This window comes from Arabidopsis thaliana, chromosome 5, assembly GCF_000001735.4.
Source record: "Arabidopsis thaliana chromosome 5, partial sequence".
NCBI classification, from domain to species: domain Eukaryota; kingdom Viridiplantae; phylum Streptophyta; class Magnoliopsida; order Brassicales; family Brassicaceae; genus Arabidopsis; species Arabidopsis thaliana.
The window spans coordinates 10237558-10256798 of NC_003076.8; the positions used below are offsets into that span (position 1 = coordinate 10237558).

At 39.3% G+C, this 19241-nt stretch overlaps 1 non-coding gene and 1 pseudogene across 2 annotated transcripts; both read left to right on the forward strand.

Annotated features, from left to right (window-relative positions):
- Positions 1–992: 992 nt before the first annotated feature.
- On the forward strand, positions 993–2216 carry AT5G28262. The gene is made up of 2 exons (NR_144275.1): positions 993–1794; positions 2013–2216. It is a non-coding gene; the product is annotated as an other RNA (non-coding RNA).
- A 1563-nt stretch (positions 2217–3779) lies between these two features.
- AT5G28263 lies at positions 3780–18974 on the forward strand (annotated as a pseudogene; the record flags this gene model as incomplete). Its single annotated transcript has 1 exon — positions 3780–18974.
- Positions 18975–19241: the final 267 nt, after the last annotated feature.

Genomic DNA, 19241 nt, shown 5'->3' on the forward strand with positions numbered 1-19241 from the left:
ATGTGAGAATTTTGCCTAGATAAAAATTCATGTCTTTACACTATAGTGCCAATTACTCTTGGAACATTGTGGATGTTTCGATAACAAAGATATATGAATTTTCATAGATTCCAAACATCATGCTCCTCCTGTCAAGTTTATGCTCTTGTGAGTAGGAGTACAATTATCATAAAACAGGCCCTAACTGTTCAACAATTATCATAATACTTACAATATCATCATTTGAAGCACTGTTTTGACGTCTCTTTTCACATTGTCTTATGTGTCCATGTAATATGATAATCGAGGATGAGCGTGATCTCGATGCACTGATTGAAGTTGAAATAAAAGATCCACCTTCAGCAGTCCAAATAGCAGAAGATGGTGATATCCAGTTCCAAGAGTTTCTAAGTTGATTTAGAGAAGTCAAAGATAAAGAAGCTGATTTTTCACTTTAAAATGCACTAATTGATTATTTGTGAGAAAAATATAATATTGCCTATGGTTAAAGAAATCTATAATATTTTCTTATTTTTAAATGATGTAATGCTTTTTTTCTTTAATAAATGTTTAATTAAAACAATGATAATTTTTTATGAAAGTTTTGTAAGAGTTAAAGTAAATGGATTAATTTGCAACTTTTGTAAATTAAAGATAATAATACTAAAATAAAAAGAATCTGAAATATTTTTTTATATAGAAAAAATTGAGACAACCATTAGAGTGAAACTCACCTCTATTATATAGTTGCTATATTTTAGAGAAAAAAATATAGAAACAACTAGTGAAAATAGTGTAACATAGCTAATTAGACCATCACCAATGGGGGAAAAATTGAGCTCTCATGAGAGGTTCTCTCATCAATTTTGGAAAAAAATAAATCAGAAAGAATGTATTTTGAGAGAGCTGTTTCTCTTGAGAGAGCTTTGGAGGTGAAGAGAGGCGCACACGTGTCACATTTTAATTGGTTGATTTTTATAAAAAAAACGTGTGAAAGAATCCGTTTTTTTCTGCAAATTTTCCTCGACTACCTCTCTCTCTTTTTAGGCAACGGCGGTGGCGATTGATAGTATGAGTTTTGCTCCGACGATTGAGAGTAGGATTGAAGCTACTTTCCTTTAATCATTTCTAATTTTGCAAACTAATTTCTTCACTTTCATCTTTGATCTCTCTGGAAAAATAACTAATTTGAGTTGTTGGAATTAACTTGTTGAATTTTTCTCTGCAAATTGTTTGGAATAAGGTAACGTTTCCTCTATGTCCACAATTTTGTGTGTTATTCCAATAATTGATTGTTTTTCTCTCTTTCTCAATTGTTCATCGTTGATATCGAGAATGCATGAAGATCTATAGGAAATAGTTTTACATTCGCGTAGATTCGGATTGCAATTGTGTAGATTCGGATTGCGATTTTTGCTTCATGCATTAGCTCTTGATCGATAGTTAGATTGTACCTGTTTGGATTGGAAATGTCTCTGATGTTGTTCGATATCCTAATTTTTTGTTATTTATAACTTTTTTATGAGGTAATTATCTAGTAGAACTCAAATCGAGCTCCGTTTGTTTTTTATGCAGTGGAATGCGAGCAAAATTTTTGTTTTCGAAGCATGAAATTTTTTTGCTGGACATAGCAATTATTTTGTTTTCGAAGCAGGAAAGTTTCAGATGTTTTTGGTGTTTGTATATGATACAGACAATTTTAACAAAAAAGTAAACGTTTGAGGCGGACTCAAAGAAAGAAATCAAGAAGTTGCAGCGGTATAGAGACCTCAGATCAAGACATGGATTCAGTCCAGTGAGATCAAAGATAAGAAAGTCAGTGGTCTTTATCTTCAACGCCTTTTCTTTTAACTGACTAAGGATGCGACTTGGCTCCCTTGCAATCTCTTAACTTGCACATGCAAACCGTAATCTATGGCTATGTGTTTAGTTATCTCTCCTGTTTAAAGTTTGTGGTGATGATTTCAATATTATCATCTTATAACTAAAGCTTGTCTAACATCTCTAGCTACTTTACTTTGGTTTCATATAAGCTGAGAGGAGTGGCTTCATCTCTGTGAGAAAGAAACCAAGACAAGACCAAGACAAGGGATGGCTGAATAATGTGGTGAGTTGTTTTACCGTATTCGTGCCTAAATATTGATTCTTGACCCCTTTCTTTAACAAAAACGTCAAAGAAGACAAATGTTTATGGTGTTTTTGAAATATATGCAACGTTATGCAAATGTTGTAATTTATGCTATGTGGGTGAGGCAATGTCTTTTGGCTTGTTTTTCTCTTTCAGACTCATCTTCAGACATCTATTACAAGGCATAAGGATCACATAATAAAGTTGGAACTGATCTTGAGGCACAAGGATCATTTTCATTTTTGTAAAGAATCCCACTTAGAGAACCTACCATTGGAGGATGACAAAATTAATAAATTTTCTAAGGTTCTAAAGCACCCTCAATAGTGTATCTTAGGTATATCTTAACAAAATTTTAGGATTAAAAATGATTAAATTAAATCAAACTAACAATCTTAATCTAAGAAATGTATCTAACATAAGATGTTTTTGCTTAGCTAAGATGTGTCTATGTGTCACTTCCTAATTGGTTTAAGAAATGAACAATAGGGAAAACAAAAAAAAAATGCAAAATTAATTTTCTATCCTTAAGATACAATTGAATCTTAACCATTGGAGATCATTTTTGTTAAGATACTTAACTTTTAGTCTTAGCTTTCAAAAGGCAAAATTTTATTTTTAAATAATGCTAAGATTCAAAATTAAGAACTAATTGATTCTTAACCATTGAGGATGCTCTTACCTATTAAAATTTCCAAAAAATAGAAATAAAATATTGGTGAGGGTCAATAGGTGGCTCTCACCATTGGAGATGCTAAATAGCTACTTAACGTAAGGCCCACCAAACCACCATCATGTGCTTCTTTTCTATTTTTTATTTTTTTTATTGATATTTGTTATTGGACCACCATGTGTTTATAGTGCCTCATCAATATCCCACACACAATATGATGCCTATATATATATGGGTAAATTATATACAGTAGCCATTGACCCACTTTTATTTTCAAATTTTGACACTGTGGGCGGGACCTTTCAATTCTTAGCCTTTCAGCCAAAAACTGACCAAAATGCCCCTGACGAAACTGAACCAGGTTTGTACCTACGGACTGCATCGTTGGAATCCAATTGAAGCATACACTGTTCACCGACGGGAAGTGCATAAAATATTTTCTGGGTTTCGGCGAATTTGACATTATAGCTTGGAATTAAAATTTTAAAAAAATTTGTTGGGCTCAGATGTTTTAAATGCTAAAAAGTTTTGACAAGACAAAAAATCATGATTACCTATTATAATAGAGATTATATTATAAGATATTTACATAATTAAGATTAGAATTCTGGGAAAAAAAACGAATCCAAATTGTGTTACGGTGAAGAATCTGAAGTTTTTAGTTGCTGTTTTACAAAGTTTGAAGGTTTGAAGGGGAGACAATCTGTGATCTGGGTAAGAAATTCGTGTTAATCTTATTAATTACACTTGAGAACGTGATATGAAAGTAATGATCCGTTTTAATTTTTTTTTAAGTTTATAAATTGTTTTGTTGGAGATTCTTTTTATCTTTGTAGATATAAATGAAAGCCCTATGATCTGTTTTATTAAATTCCTAAGTTCATCAATTGTTTTGTTAGAGATTCTTTTTGTCTTCGCTGACATAAATGAAAGCCTTCAAAAAGATCTGATTTTTTTGTATTTAATGTTGTTCTGACCTGAGGAATTTATGTTGCAGGTATGGAGTTACCTGTATTAATTATGGTTGGTGAGTGGATATACAAAGAAGAATGTTTGAAATATGAAGCTGAGAAAAGGAAGTTTCGGACGTTCTGTACGTATTACAGACACAACGACGTACACGGATTTGGCAAGTACAATATGTGATATTTTCAGTTTCAAGTTTAGTGAATGGAACCCTATAATAAGTTACTGGATGCCTGGAAAGATGTCTGATATGATAGCAAGTAATCGCCCTCCAGTATATATTGAGAATCAAATCAGCCTGGATACATTTATGTTGATTCGTAATGGCGATCCTTCTGTTAACTTGTTTGTGTCTTTTTACTCTATCGGCAAGGGAGGCCATACAGAGACAGAGGTTACAAATGTTGATGTATCTCATAATTTTTACGAAGATATAAATGTAGATGAGGATGACATAGATGAAGGTGATGAGGATGAATATGAGGACGAGGATAATGAAGAGGACGAAGATATGGATGTACATGACGATGACACCGATAGTGAATGTCGTGGAAGTACCCTCGACCCTACAATAGACGGTAGTGAAAGTAGTTGCGAAGATTACGATTACAATAAATGGGGTGATCTGATTGTGGAAGAATATGGAAATGGTCATGTTGAGGAGGACGTCGTGAATAACACTCAACAAACCGTGGAACCCACAGGGGAATTCACTCGTCTATTGGCATTGTGTACGTCAACAGATAAACATGTACATCATGTAGAACCCACTGCTGTTTTGGTTGACAGTACACCAACCTCTGCTCCATCCCCGACGTGTCAACATGATTTGTACCAATGTACGTACACTAGAGTCTGTGTAGAGGAGACAAGATGCGAAGGTGAATTAGTTAAGTACACGGCTGCAAATGTGGATGATATAGCTGAGAACGTAACTGGAGATGATGGTATAGTCGTCCTAGAAGGGGTTTCTGCAAGTGGGTTAAATATTGAATCTGACGACCGTCTAGTGACAACAGGTGAAGCCTACGAAGTGTATAAAAGGTTTTCTACATTGCATAATGGTGAGAATGAGTTTCTCGATACCAATGCTGCTCCTGTATTCGATGATTTAGCCAATGTTCGAGTCGATGCGAAATAAGTTGAATTGAGTACGTCAGGTCATCTCTTGTATGTGGGAAGTGTTTTCAAAAACAGGCAAGTCATACAGCAGACTATGCGACTTGTTGCAATCAAAAGGTGCTTCCGCTACAAACAAACTCGGTCATGCCCTAAAAGATTAGAGATGGTTTGTGTAGATCACAATTGTTCATGGCATTTGACTACACATGTCATACCCAATTCCAAATGTTTCAAAATCACAGGGTATGATTCTATCCATGTTTGCAAGATCGAGAGTCAAAATGATTATCGTAAACATGCTACTTACAAGCTTTTAGGCGAGGTTATGAAGAATAGATATAGTTCTACGCAAGGGGGTCCGAGAGCTGTAGATTTACCTCAATTGGACTTAAATGATCTTAATTTTGGATCTCATATTCTACAGCATGGAGAGCTAGAGAGGTTGCAGTAAACTCTATAAGGGTTGATGATATGGCCAGTTACAGGTTTTTACCTACATATCTGTATCTTCTACAATTAGCAAATCCCGGTACAATCTGTCATCTCCACTCCACTCCTGAATCTAATGGTCGCCAGCGCTTCAAATATGTATTCGTTTCTCTCTCGACATCTATAAAAGGTTGGAAATATATGAGGAAAGTCGTTGTTGTAGACGGAACGCAGCTGATTACACTGTATTTTACTCATTTTAGGTATATGTATATCATCATTTAGCTTTGCATTTGCTCATTATATCATGTCATTTTAGCTTATTTTGCATACTTAGGCATCTAGGATCGTCTTGCATTCGCATTGCATGTTTTGGTGTGTTTTCAGGTGCAGAAGGAGCTAAAAAGGACTCTACTCGATCCATTCACTCGATCCAGGCAGCTACAGCAGAGGTATCATTCTACTCGACCTCTTTACTCGATCCAGGATGCTACAAAGGAGGCTGCAGTTTACTCAACCTTCTTACTCGATCAAGGCAGCCTTAGATGAAGCAGCAGATTGATCTACTCGCCCCTCCTACTCGATCCACTACTCGATCCATTTACTCGACCAAGGGTGACCAACTCTACAAGACTTGTTGAGCTATCAAAGCGTCTTCGGATCCTCCTCATTCCCCACTCAACCAGACATCTGAGCATACGGATAGGAGAGGATGAAGCATCTACTCGACCAATAGATCACTCGGAGCATAGACACAAAGGCGCAGACTTTGCAGCACCCTCTTTACTCGATCCCCAAGATCGAGTATTCGCCCAAACCGCCTCAAGTCTCTTGTCTTCTAGTGAATCTAGGGGTTCCAACATTTTAGTATAAATAGATCACTTTGGGATTTGTCCAAAGGATCTATGCTTTATCTTTCAGTTTTTCTTTGTGTTTATGAATCTTGAAACCTTAATTACTCTTAATCTATTTTGTTTTTGCATTTGATTGTTTAAGTAAAGTTGTTTAGCTTGTTTAGATCTACATTTTGGTATGATTTTAGTAATTTCTGGGTTTGTGTTCTTGAGAATGTTGCATGAGTAGTGATTAGGGTTCTTGAGGATGGATTAGATTAGGGTAATCTCTAGGTTAGTTAGGTGGTTAGTGTTTAGGTTTATAACCTTCTGGATTCGCTTGGCCCCTATGCGGTTTTTGCTGGCTAATGTGGAGATTCGAGCATAGACGTTCAGCGTCCAAAAGACGTTCAAATGGATGTCTGACCTACGAATTCCAGAGATTTGTAGACTCGACCAAGGGATTGGCTTGTCTGCCTATTGGCTTTGGTAGATTGTTTCTTAAACCCTGCTCTGCTATGTTACATCAACGAGAGTTGAGATTAGGAAGTGGTAGAGTTATGGGGGTCTCTATCACGAGAGTGGATTGACCCGGTTTTTGAATCTATCGTCATGGGTATCTACCTTTCGCCTATTAGCCATCTGATGAACCCTAGAGCTGCCCTTATCAATGAATCCATCCTTATAACTTCTATTAGATTTATTTGTATCCCCTGTTGATTGCACTTTTATCTACCGGTTATTTGTATCCTCTATTTGCATCCCCTATTGATTGCATTTTAGTTCTTAATTTTGTCACATGTTGGTTCTACTCGACCCAATGATCGAGTAGGGCTATTAGGTTCTCATTTTTACTTGTTTGAATCCTGACCTAGGATTGTTACTAGAAACCCACCATCATTATAATCTGGCTTGACTTAGTAGTTTCTGTACACATCTTGATTGCTAGCAATACAGTGCACTGGATTGACACCCCCTATAGCTACATCGACATGTTTGTGTTTTAGGGGAATTGAATGAATCTCACACACATTCAACATAAGTAGGCCTGAAAAACCTTCTTATCAATTTGACGCCGTTGCCGATTCATTATTGCATTGTTACATTCAAGATATCCGAAACTTTTAAGATCAAGTTCTTTTACATTTATCAAGTTACTAACTCATATTTTCGTTTGCTTGTTTTTGTGGTATAGGTACTAATCTTTGTGCATGATTATCGTAAACATGCTACTTACAAGCTTTTAGGCGAGGTTATGAAGAATAGATATAGTTCTACGCAAGGGGGTCCGAGAGCTGTAGATTTACCTCAATTGGTCTTAAATGATCTTAATTTTGGATCTCATATTCTACAGCATGGAGAGCTAGAGAGGTTGCAGTAAACTCTATAAGGGTTGATGATATGGCTAGTTACAGGTTTTTACCTACATATCTATATCTTCTACAATTAGCAAATCCCGGTACAATCTGTCATCTCCACTCCACTCCTGAATCTAATGGTCGCCAGCGCTTCAAATATGTATTCGTTTCTCTCTCGACATCTATAAAAGGTTGGAAATATATGAGGAAAGTCGTTGTTGTAGACGGAACGCAGCTGATTACACTGTATTTTACTCATTTTAGGTATATGTATATCATCATTTAGCTTTGCATTTGCTCATTATATCATGTCATTTTAGCTTATTTTGCATACTTAGGCATCTAGGATCGTCTTGCATTCGCATTGCATGTTTTGGTGTGTTTTCAGGTGCAGAAGGAGCTAAAAAGGACTCTACTCGATCCATTCACTCGATCCAGGCAGCTACAGCAGAGGTATCATTCTACTCGACCTCTTTACTCGATCCAGGATGCTACAAAGGAGGCTGCAGTTTACTCAACCTTCTTACTCGATCAAGGCAGCCTTAGATGAAGCAGCAGATTGATCTACTCGCCCCTCCTACTCGATCCACTACTCGATCCATTTACTCGACCAAGGGTGACCAACTCTACAAGACTTGTTGAGCTATCAAAGCGTCTTCGGATCCTCCTCATTCTCCACTCAACCAGACATCTGAGCATACGGATAGGAGAGGATGAAGCATCTACTCGACCAATAGATCATGAAAGGCCCCGATCCGGACTGCCTAAAGTCCGGGCGAGTTCTCTCGACCCAAGCCACTAAGTGACTCGGCCCTAACCGTTTATGAGGTTCTTTCCTAGTCTAATCCGTTTCATATGATTCCGAGATTCAATATATGAGACGAATAGAGTAAACAAACAATCGGATACTTTATTAATTAAGCAAAGGATTCGATACAACCTATGAGTTTGCATATAAGCTATTACAAGTCATATAATCGATCCCTAGACTATCCGAACTATCACCACCCATCATCCCGGCCTTGAGTCTCTCGCGCCTAAGCCAAGTCCTTCCCACGATCACCATTCGTTCCTGAAAGTCATAGAGCCATAAGTAATCTTATTTACTTAATCATATGCAAGTCCATGCAATGCTCTATATGCCATACACTACTCGGATCCGTGGAGAGAATTCAGAGAGGGGAAGATCGCGCATCAGTCCGGCCGATTCTCGGCAGGTCAGTTAAGACCCGCCGGTCCTCCGCCGAGCCGCGTCCCCGCCTCAGCCGATCCCTACCCGGTCCGAGTCTTGTGTAGGATGCACATGACCCGGATACTACTCAGCCCGCGGGCGTTACAGATCACTCGGAGCATAGACACAAAGGCGCAGACTTTGCAGCACCCTCTTTACTCGATCCCCAAGATCGAGTATTCGCCCAAACCGCCTCAAGTCTCTTGTCTTCTAGTGAATCTAGGGGTTCCAACATTTTAGTATAAATAGATCACTTTGGGATTTGTCCAAAGGATCTATGCTTTATCTTTCAGTTTTTCTTTGTGTTTATGAATCTTGAAACCTTAATTACTCTTAATCTATTTTGTTTTTGCATTTGATTGTTTAAGTAAAGTTGTTTAGCTTGTTTAGATCTACATTTTGGTATGATTTTAGTAATTTCTGGGTTTGTGTTCTTGAGAATGTTGCATGAGTAGTGATTAGGGTTCTTGAGGATGGATTAGATTAGGGTAATCTCTAGGTTAGTTAGGTGGTTAGTGTTTAGGTTTATACCCTTCTGGATTCGCTTGGCCCCTATGCGGTTTTTGCTGGCTAATGTGGAGATTCGAGCATAGACGTTCAGCGTCCAAAAGACGTTCAAATGGTGTCTGACCTATGAATTCCAGAGATTTGTAGACTCGACCAAGGGATTGGCTTGTCTGCCTATTGGCTTTGGTAGATTGTTTCTTAAACCCTGCTCTGCTATGTTACATCAACGAGAGTTGAGATTAGGAAGTGGTAGAGTTATGGGGGTCTCTATCACGAGAGTGGATTGACCCGGTTTTTGAATCTATCGTCATGGGTATCTACCTTTCGCCTATTAGCCATCTGATGAACCCTAGAGCTGCCCTTATCAATGAATCCATCCTTATAACTTCTATTAGATTTATTTGTATCCCCTGTTGATTGCACTTTTATCTACCGGTTATTTGTATCCTCTATTTGCATCCCCTATTGATTGCATTTTAGTTCTTAATTTTGTCACATGTTGGTTCTACTCGACCCAATGATCGAGTAGGGCTATTAGGTTCTCATTTTTACTTGTTTGAATCCTGACCTAGGATTGTTACTAGAAACCCACCATCATTATAATCTGGCTTGACTTAGTAGTTTCTGTACACATCTTGATTGCTAGCAATACAGTGCACTGGATTGACACCCCCTATAGCTACATCGACATGTTTGTGTTTTAGGGGAATTGAATGAATCTCACACACATTCAACATAAGTAGGCCTGAAAAACCTTCTTATCAATTTGACGCCGTTGCCGATTCATTATTGCATTGTTACATTCAAGATATCCGAAACTTTTAAGATCAAGTTCTTTTACATTTATCAAGTTACTAACTCATATTTTCGTTTGCTTGTTTTTGTGGTATAGGTACTAATCTTTGTGCATGATTATCGTAAACATGCTACTTACAAGCTTTTAGGCGAGGTTATGAAGAATAGATATAGTTCTACGCAAGGGGGTCCGAGAGCTGTAGATTTACCTCAATTGGTCTTAAATGATCTTAATTTTGGATCTCATATTCTACAGCATGGAGAGCTAGAGAGGTTGCAGTAAACTCTATAAGGGTTGATGATATGGCCAGTTACAGGTTTTTACCTACATATCTGTATCTTCTACAATTAGCAAATCCCGGTACAATCTGTCATCTCCACTCCACTCCTGAATCTAATGGTCGCCAGCACTTCAAATATGTATTCGTTTCTCTCTCGACATCTATAAAAGGTTGGAAATATATGAGGAAAGTCGTTGTTGTAGACGGAACGCAGCTGATTACACTGTATTTTACTCATTTTAGGTATATGTATATCATCATTTAGCTTTGCATTTGCTCATTATATCATGTCATTTTAGCTTATTTTGCATACTTAGGCATCTAGGATCGTCTTGCATTCGCATTGCATGTTTTGGTGTGTTTTCAGGTGCAGAAGGAGCTAAAAAGGACTCTACTCGATCCATTCACTCGATCCAGGCAGCTACAGCAGAGGTATCATTCTACTCGACCTCTTTACTCGATCCAGGATGCTACAAAGGAGGCTGCAGTTTACTCAACCTTCTTACTCGATCAAGGCAGCCTTAGATGAAGCAGCAGATTGATCTACTCGCCCCTCCTACTCGATCCACTACTCGATCCATTTACTCGACCAAGGGTGACCAACTCTACAAGACTTGTTGAGCTATCAAAGCGTCTTCGGATCCTCCTCATTCCCCACTCAACCAGACATCTGAGCATACGGATAGGAGAGGATGAAGCATCTACTCGACCAATAGATCATGAAAGGCCCCGATCCGGACTGCCTAAAGTCCGGGCGAGTTCTCTCGACCCAAGCCACTAAGTGACTCGGCCCTAACCGTTTATGAGGTTCTTTCCTAGTCTAATCCGTTTCATATGATTCCGAGATTCAATATATGAGACGAATAGAGTAAACAAACAATCGGATACTTTATTAATTAAGCAAAGGATTCGATACAACCTATGAGTTTGCATATAAGCTATTACAAGTCATATAATCGATCCCTAGACTATCCGAACTATCACCACCCATCATCCCGGCCTTGAGTCTCTCGCGCCTAAGCCAAGTCCTTCCCACGATCACCATTCGTTCCTGAAAGTCATAGAGCCATAAGTAATCTTATTTACTTAATCATATGCAAGTCCATGCAATGCTCTATATGCCATACACTACTCGGATCCGTGGAGAGAATTCAGAGAGGGGAAGATCGCGCATCAGTCCGGCCGATTCTCGGCAGGTCAGTTAAGACCCGCCGGTCCTCCGCCGAGCCGCGTCCCCGCCTCAGCCGATCCCTACCCGGTCCGAGTCTTGTGTAGGATGCACATGACCCGGATACTACTCAGCCCGCGGGCGTTACAGATCACTCGGAGCATAGACACAAAGGCGCAGACTTTGCAGCACCCTCTTTACTCGATCCCCAAGATCGAGTATTCGCCCAAACCGCCTCAAGTCTCTTGTCTTCTAGTGAATCTAGGGGTTCCAACATTTTAGTATAAATAGATCACTTTGGGATTTGTCCAAAGGATCTATGCTTTATCTTTCAGTTTTTCTTTGTGTTTATGAATCTTGAAACCTTAATTACTCTTAATCTATTTTGTTTTTGCATTTGATTGTTTAAGTAAAGTTGTTTAGCTTGTTTAGATCTACATTTTGGTATGATTTTAGTAATTTCTGGGTTTGTGTTCTTGAGAATGTTGCATGAGTAGTGATTAGGGTTCTTGAGGATGGATTAGATTAGGGTAATCTCTAGGTTAGTTAGGTGGTTAGTGTTTAGGTTTATACCCTTCTGGATTCGCTTGGCCCCTATGCGGTTTTTGCTGGCTAATGTGGAGATTCGAGCATAGACGTTCAGCGTCCAAAAGACGTTCAAATGGTGTCTGACCTACGAATTCCAGAGATTTGTAGACTCGACCAAGGGATTGGCTTGTCTGCCTATTGGCTTTGGTAGATTGTTTCTTAAACCCTGCTCTGCTATGTTACATCAACGAGAGTTGAGATTAGGAAGTGGTAGAGTTATGGGGGTCTCTATCACGAGAGTGGATTGACCCGGTTTTTGAATCTATCGTCATGGGTATCTACCTTTCGCCTATTAGCCATCTGATGAACCCTAGAGCTGCCCTTATCAATGAATCCATCCTTATAACTTCTATTAGATTTATTTGTATCCCCTGTTGATTGCACTTTTATCTACCGGTTATTTGTATCCTCTATTTGCATCCCCTATTGATTGCATTTTAGTTCTTAATTTTGTCACATGTTGGTTCTACTCGACCCAATGATCGAGTAGGGCTATTAGGTTCTCATTTTTACTTGTTTGAATCCTGACCTAGGATTGTTACTAGAAACCCACCATCATTATAATCTGGCTTGACTTAGTAGTTTCTGTACACATCTTGATTGCTAGCAATACAGTGCACTGGATTGACACCCCCTATAGCTACATCGACATGTTTGTGTTTTAGGGGAATTGAATGAATCTCACACACATTCAACATAAGTAGGCCTGAAAAACCTTCTTATCAATTTGACGCCGTTGCCGATTCATTATTGCATTGTTACATTCAAGATATCCGAAACTTTTAAGATCAAGTTCTTTTACATTTATCAAGTTACTAACTCATATTTTCGTTTGCTTGTTTTTGTGGTATAGGTACTAATCTTTGTGCATGATTATCGTAAACATGCTACTTACAAGCTTTTAGGCGAGGTTATGAAGAATAGATATAGTTCTACGCAAGGGGGTCCGAGAGCTGTAGATTTACCTCAATTGGTCTTAAATGATCTTAATTTTGGATCTCATATTCTACAGCATGGAGAGCTAGAGAGGTTGCAGTAAACTCTATAAGGGTTGATGATATGGCCAGTTACAGGTTTTTACCTACATATCTGTATCTTCTACAATTAGCAAATCCCGGTACAATCTGTCATCTCCACTCCACTCCTGAATCTAATGGTCGCCAGCGCTTCAAATATGTATTCGTTTCTCTCTCGACATCTATAAAAGGTTGGAAATATATGAGGAAAGTCGTTGTTGTAGACGGAACGCAGCTGATTACACTGTATTTTACTCATTTTAGGTATATGTATATCATCATTTAGCTTTGCATTTGCTCATTATATCATGTCATTTTAGCTTATTTTGCATACTTAGGCATCTAGGATCGTCTTGCATTCGCATTGCATGTTTTGGTGTGTTTTCAGGTGCAGAAGGAGCTAAAAAGGACTCTACTCGATCCATTCACTCGATCCAGGCAGCTACAGCAGAGGTATCATTCTACTCGACCTCTTTACTCGATCCAGGATGCTACAAAGGAGGCTGCAGTTTACTCAACCTTCTTACTCGATCAAGGCAGCCTTAGATGAAGCAGCAGATTGATCTACTCGCCCCTCCTACTCGATCCACTACTCGATCCATTTACTCGACCAAGGGTGACCAACTCTACAAGACTTGTTGAGCTATCAAAGCGTCTTCGGATCCTCCTCATTCCCCACTCAACCAGACATCTGAGCATACGGATAGGAGAGGATGAAGCATCTACTCGACCAATAGATCATGAAAGGCCCCGATCCGGACTGCCTAAAGTCCGGGCGAGTTCTCTCGACCCAAGCCACTAAGTGACTCGGCCCTAACCGTTTATGAGGTTCTTTCCTAGTCTAATCCGTTTCATATGATTCCGAGATTCAATATATGAGACGAATAGAGTAAACAAACAATCGGATACTTTATTAATTAAGCAAAGGATTCGATACAACCTATGAGTTTGCATATAAGCTATTACAAGTCATATAATCGATCCCTAGACTATCCGAACTATCACCACCCATCATCCCGGCCTTGAGTCTCTCGCGCCTAAGCCAAGTCCTTCCCACGATCACCATTCGTTCCTGAAAGTCATAGAGCCATAAGTAATCTTATTTACTTAATCATATGCAAGTCCATGCAATGCTCTATATGCCATACACTACTCGGATCCGTGGAGAGAATTCAGAGAGGGGAAGATCGCGCATCAGTCCGGCCGATTCTCGGCAGGTCAGTTAAGACCCGCCGGTCCTCCGCCGAGCCGCGTCCCCACCTCAGCCGATCCCTACCCGGTCCGAGTCTTGTGTAGGATGCACATGACCCGGATACTACTCAGCCCGCGGGCGTTACAGATCACTCGGAGCATAGACACAAAGGCGCAGACTTTGCAGCACCCTCTTTACTCGATCCCCAAGATCGAGTATTCGCCCAAACCGCCTCAAGTCTCTTGTCTTCTAGTGAATCTAGGGGTTCCAACATTTTAGTATAAATAGATCACTTTGGGATTTGTCCAAAGGATCTATGCTTTATCTTTCAGTTTTTCTTTGTGTTTATGAATCTTGAAACCTTAATTACTCTTAATCTATTTTGTTTTTGCATTTGATTGTTTAAGTAAAGTTGTTTAGCTTGTTTAGATCTACATTTTGGTATGATTTTAGTAATTTCTGGGTTTGTGTTCTTGAGAATGTTGCATGAGTAGTGATTAGGGTTCTTGAGGATGGATTAGATTAGGGTAATCTCTAGGTTAGTTAGGTGGTTAGTGTTTAGGTTTATACCCTTCTGGATTCGCTTGGCCCCTATGCGGTTTTTGCTGGCTAATGTGGAGATTCGAGCATAGACGTTCAGCGTCCAAAAGACGTTCAAATGGTGTCTGACCTACGAATTCCAGAGATTTGTAGACTCGACCAAGGGATTGGCTTGTCTGCCTATTGGCTTTGGTAGATTGTTTCTTAAACCCTGCTCTGCTATGTTACATCAACGAGAGTTGAGATTAGGAAGTGGTAGAGTTATGGGGGTCTCTATCACGAGAGTGGATTGACCCGGTTTTTGAATCTATCGTCATGGGTATCTACCTTTCGCCTATTAGCCATCTGATGAACCCTAGAGCTGCCCTTATCAATGAATCCATCCTTATAACTTCTATTAGATTTATTTGTATCCCCTGTTGATTGCACTTTTATCTACCGGTTATTTGTATCCTCTATTTGCATCCCCTATTGATTGCATTTTAGTTCTTAATTTTGTCACATGTTGGTTCTACTCGACCCAATGATCGAGTAGGGCTATTAGGTTCTCATTTTTACTTGTTTGAATCCTGACCTAGGATTGTTACTAGAAACCCACCATCATTATAATCTGGCTTGACTTAGTAGTTTCTGTACACATCTTGATTGCTAGCAATACAGTGCACTGGATTGACACCCCCTATAGCTACATCGACATGTTTGTGTTTTAGGGGAATTGAATGAATCTCACACACATTCAACATAAGTAGGCCTGAAAAACCTTCTTATCAATTTGACGCCGTTGCCGATTCATTATTGCATTGTTACATTCAAGATATCCGAAACTTTTAAGATCAAGTTCTTTTACATTTATCAAGTTACTAACTCATATTTTCGTTTGCTTGTTTTTGTGGTATAGGTACTAATCTTTGTGCATGATTATCGTAAACATGCTACTTACAAGCTTTTAGGCGAGGTTATGAAGAATAGATATAGTTCTACGCAAGGGGGTCCGAGAGCTGTAGATTTACCTCAATTGGTCTTAAATGATCTTAATTTTGGATCTCATATTCTACAGCATGGAGAGCTAGAGAGGTTGCAGTAAACTCTATAAGGGTTGATGATATGGCCAGTTACAGGTTTTTACCTACATATCTGTATCTTCTACAATTAGCAAATCCCGGTACAATCTGTCATCTCCACTCCACTCCTGAATCTAATGGTCGCCAGCGCTTCAAATATGTATTCGTTTCTCTCTCGACATCTATAAAAGGTTGGAAATATATGAGGAAAGTCGTTGTTGTAGACGGAACGCAGCTGATTACACTGTATTTTACTCATTTTAGGTATATGTATATCATCATTTAGCTTTGCATTTGCTCATTATATCATGTCATTTTAGCTTATTTTGCATACTTAGGCATCTAGGATCGTCTTGCATTCGCATTGCATGTTTTGGTGTGTTTTCAGGTGCAGAAGGAGCTAAAAAGGACTCTACTCGATCCATTCACTCGATCCAGGCAGCTACAGCAGAGGTATCATTCTACTCGACCTCTTTACTCGATCCAGGATGCTACAAAGGAGGCTGCAGTTTACTCAACCTTCTTACTCGATCAAGGCAGCCTTAGATGAAGCAGCAGATTGATCTACTCGCCCCTCCTACTCGATCCACTACTCGATCCATTTACTCGACCAAGGGTGACCAACTCTACAAGACTTGTTGAGCTATCAAAGCGTCTTCGGATCCTCCTCATTCCCCACTCAACCAGACATCTGAGCATACGGATAGGAGAGGATGAAGCATCTACTCGACCAATAGATCACTCGGAGCATAGACACAAAGGCGCAGACTTTGCAGCACCCTCTTTACTCGATCCCCAAGATCGAGTATTCGCCCAAACCGCCTCAAGTCTCTTGTCTTCTAGTGAATCTAGGGGTTCCAACATTTTAGTATAAATAGATCACTTTGGGATTTGTCCAAAGGATCTATGCTTTATCTTTCAGTTTTTCTTTGTGTTTATGAATCTTGAAACCTTAATTACTCTTAATCTATTTTGTTTTTGCATTTGATTGTTTAAGTAAAGTTGTTTAGCTTGTTTAGATCTACATTTTGGTATGATTTTAGTAATTTCTGGGTTTGTGTTCTTGAGAATGTTGCATGAGTAGTGATTAGGGTTCTTGAGGATGGATTAGATTAGGGTAATCTCTAGGTTAGTTAGGTGGTTAGTGTTTAGGTTTATACCCTTCTGGATTCGCTTGGCCCCTATGCGGTTTTTGCTGGCTAATGTGGAGATTCGAGCATAGACGTTCAGCGTCCAAAAGACGTTCAAATGGTGTCTGACCTACGAATTCCAGAGATTTGTAGACTCGACCAAGGGATTGGCTTGTCTGCCTATTGGCTTTGGTAGATTGTTTCTTAAACCCTGCTCTGCTATGTTACATCAACGAGAGTTGAGATTAGGAAGTGGTAGAGTTATGGGGGTCTCTATCACGAGAGTGGATTGACCCGGTTTTTGAATCTATCGTCATGGGTATCTACCTTTCGCCTATTAGCCATCTGATGAACCCTAGAGCTGCCCTTATCAATGAATCCATCCTTATAACTTCTATTAGATTTATTTGTATCCCCTGTTGATTGCACTTTTATCTACCGGTTATTTGTATCCTCTATTTGCATCCCCTATTGATTGCATTTTAGTTCTTAATTTTGTCACATGTTGGTTCTACTCGACCCAATGATCGAGTAGGGCTATTAGGTTCTCATTTTTACTTGTTTGAATCCTGACCTAGGATTGTTACTAGAAACCCACCATCATTATAATCTGGCTTGACTTAGTAGTTTCTGTACACATCTTGATTGCTAGCAATACAGTGGACTGGATTGACACCCCCTATAGCTGCATCGACATGTTTGTGTTTTAGGGGAATTGACTGAATCTCACACACATTCAACATAAGTAGGCCTGAAAAACCTGCTTATCAGCAGCTAGTCGGTCGTTACAAAGGATGCCTCCTCATAGCATGTGCACAAGACGGGAACTTCCAAATCTTTCCATTAGCTTTTGGGGTTGTTGACGGCGGGACCGATGCTTCATGGATTTTGTTCTTTGAGAACTTATCAGAGATTGTTCCAGATACTGACGATTTGATGATTGTCTCAGACATGCATTTTTAACATATATAAAGGCGTCAGTGTGGTGTACCCGAAAACCCATCATGGAGCATGTATAGTACACCTGGAGCGAAACATATCGGTGTTTTACGCAAGGTACGGTGTGTCTGGTTTATTCTTTCGCGCCGCTAAAGCATATCGGATTAGAGATTTTGAAAAATACTTTGAAGAGTTAAGAGGTCGGAGTCCCGGATGCGCAAAGTATTTAGAGGATGTTGGATTTGAGCATTGGACAAGGGCATATTGCAAAGGGGAGCGGTACAATATCATGACTAGCAACAACTCCGAGGCAATGAACAATGTCTTAAGGAAGGCAAAAGCTTATCCAATTGTCTATATGCTACAGTTCATCCGAGAGGTCATCATGCGAAGATTTGCAGCAAGGCGGAAAAAAGTGTTGAAGTGTAACTCTTTGGTGACCCCGGAGGTAGATGAACGTTTTCTCCAAGACTTGCCTGCGTTAGGAAAGTTCGCAGTCATGATGTCTAGGCCATGGAGTTATCAAGTTACTTCAAAGAGTGGTGAGCATTTTCACGTTGTACTAGATGAGTGTACGTGTACTTGTCTTAGGTACACGATGTTAAGAATCCCATGCGAGCATGCTCTAGCTGCTGCAATACCTTTTTGGCATCAACCCGAAGGCTGAGGTTGGATTGTGGTATAGCTTTCAAGTGTTTTCTAATTCTTTCCAAGAACCTGTTTTACCTATAGCGGACCCAAAAGACGTTGTTATTCCTCAAGATTTATCGGACCTGATTCTCATACCTCCACGCAGCAGACGACCACCTAGGAGACCACCCACCAAAAGGATACCATCTACTGGGGAAAACCGGGTAAGTTTTTCCCCCATCCTAACTGCTATGCAATTTTTACTTCGTTTTAACCGACTTACTATTTTATAACTTTCAAAAAAAGAGGCAGAAAAGACTCATTCCTAATCAATGTACAAGATGTCAAAAAACCGGTCATAACAAGAAGACATGCAAAAACCCTATTTAGTCCTCGCGATGGTTATAGTTTACGTCTTTGTGCTTTTGGAAGATGTTCTACGTACGTTTTTGGAAATCTTTTTATCAGTCTATGTTGTAATATTACATATTATTTTGTCTGTACGTACGTTTGTGGACCTCGTATTATCGGTGTATTTGATTATCCTTCAACTCTTTTGTCAATACTGTTGTTGTCTGTACGTACCTTTGATAAACGTTTTCATTTGTACGTACACTTCGTAAATCTAATTATAAAGAGTTGACGGTTACATTTTTTACTAAACCGTTACATCGA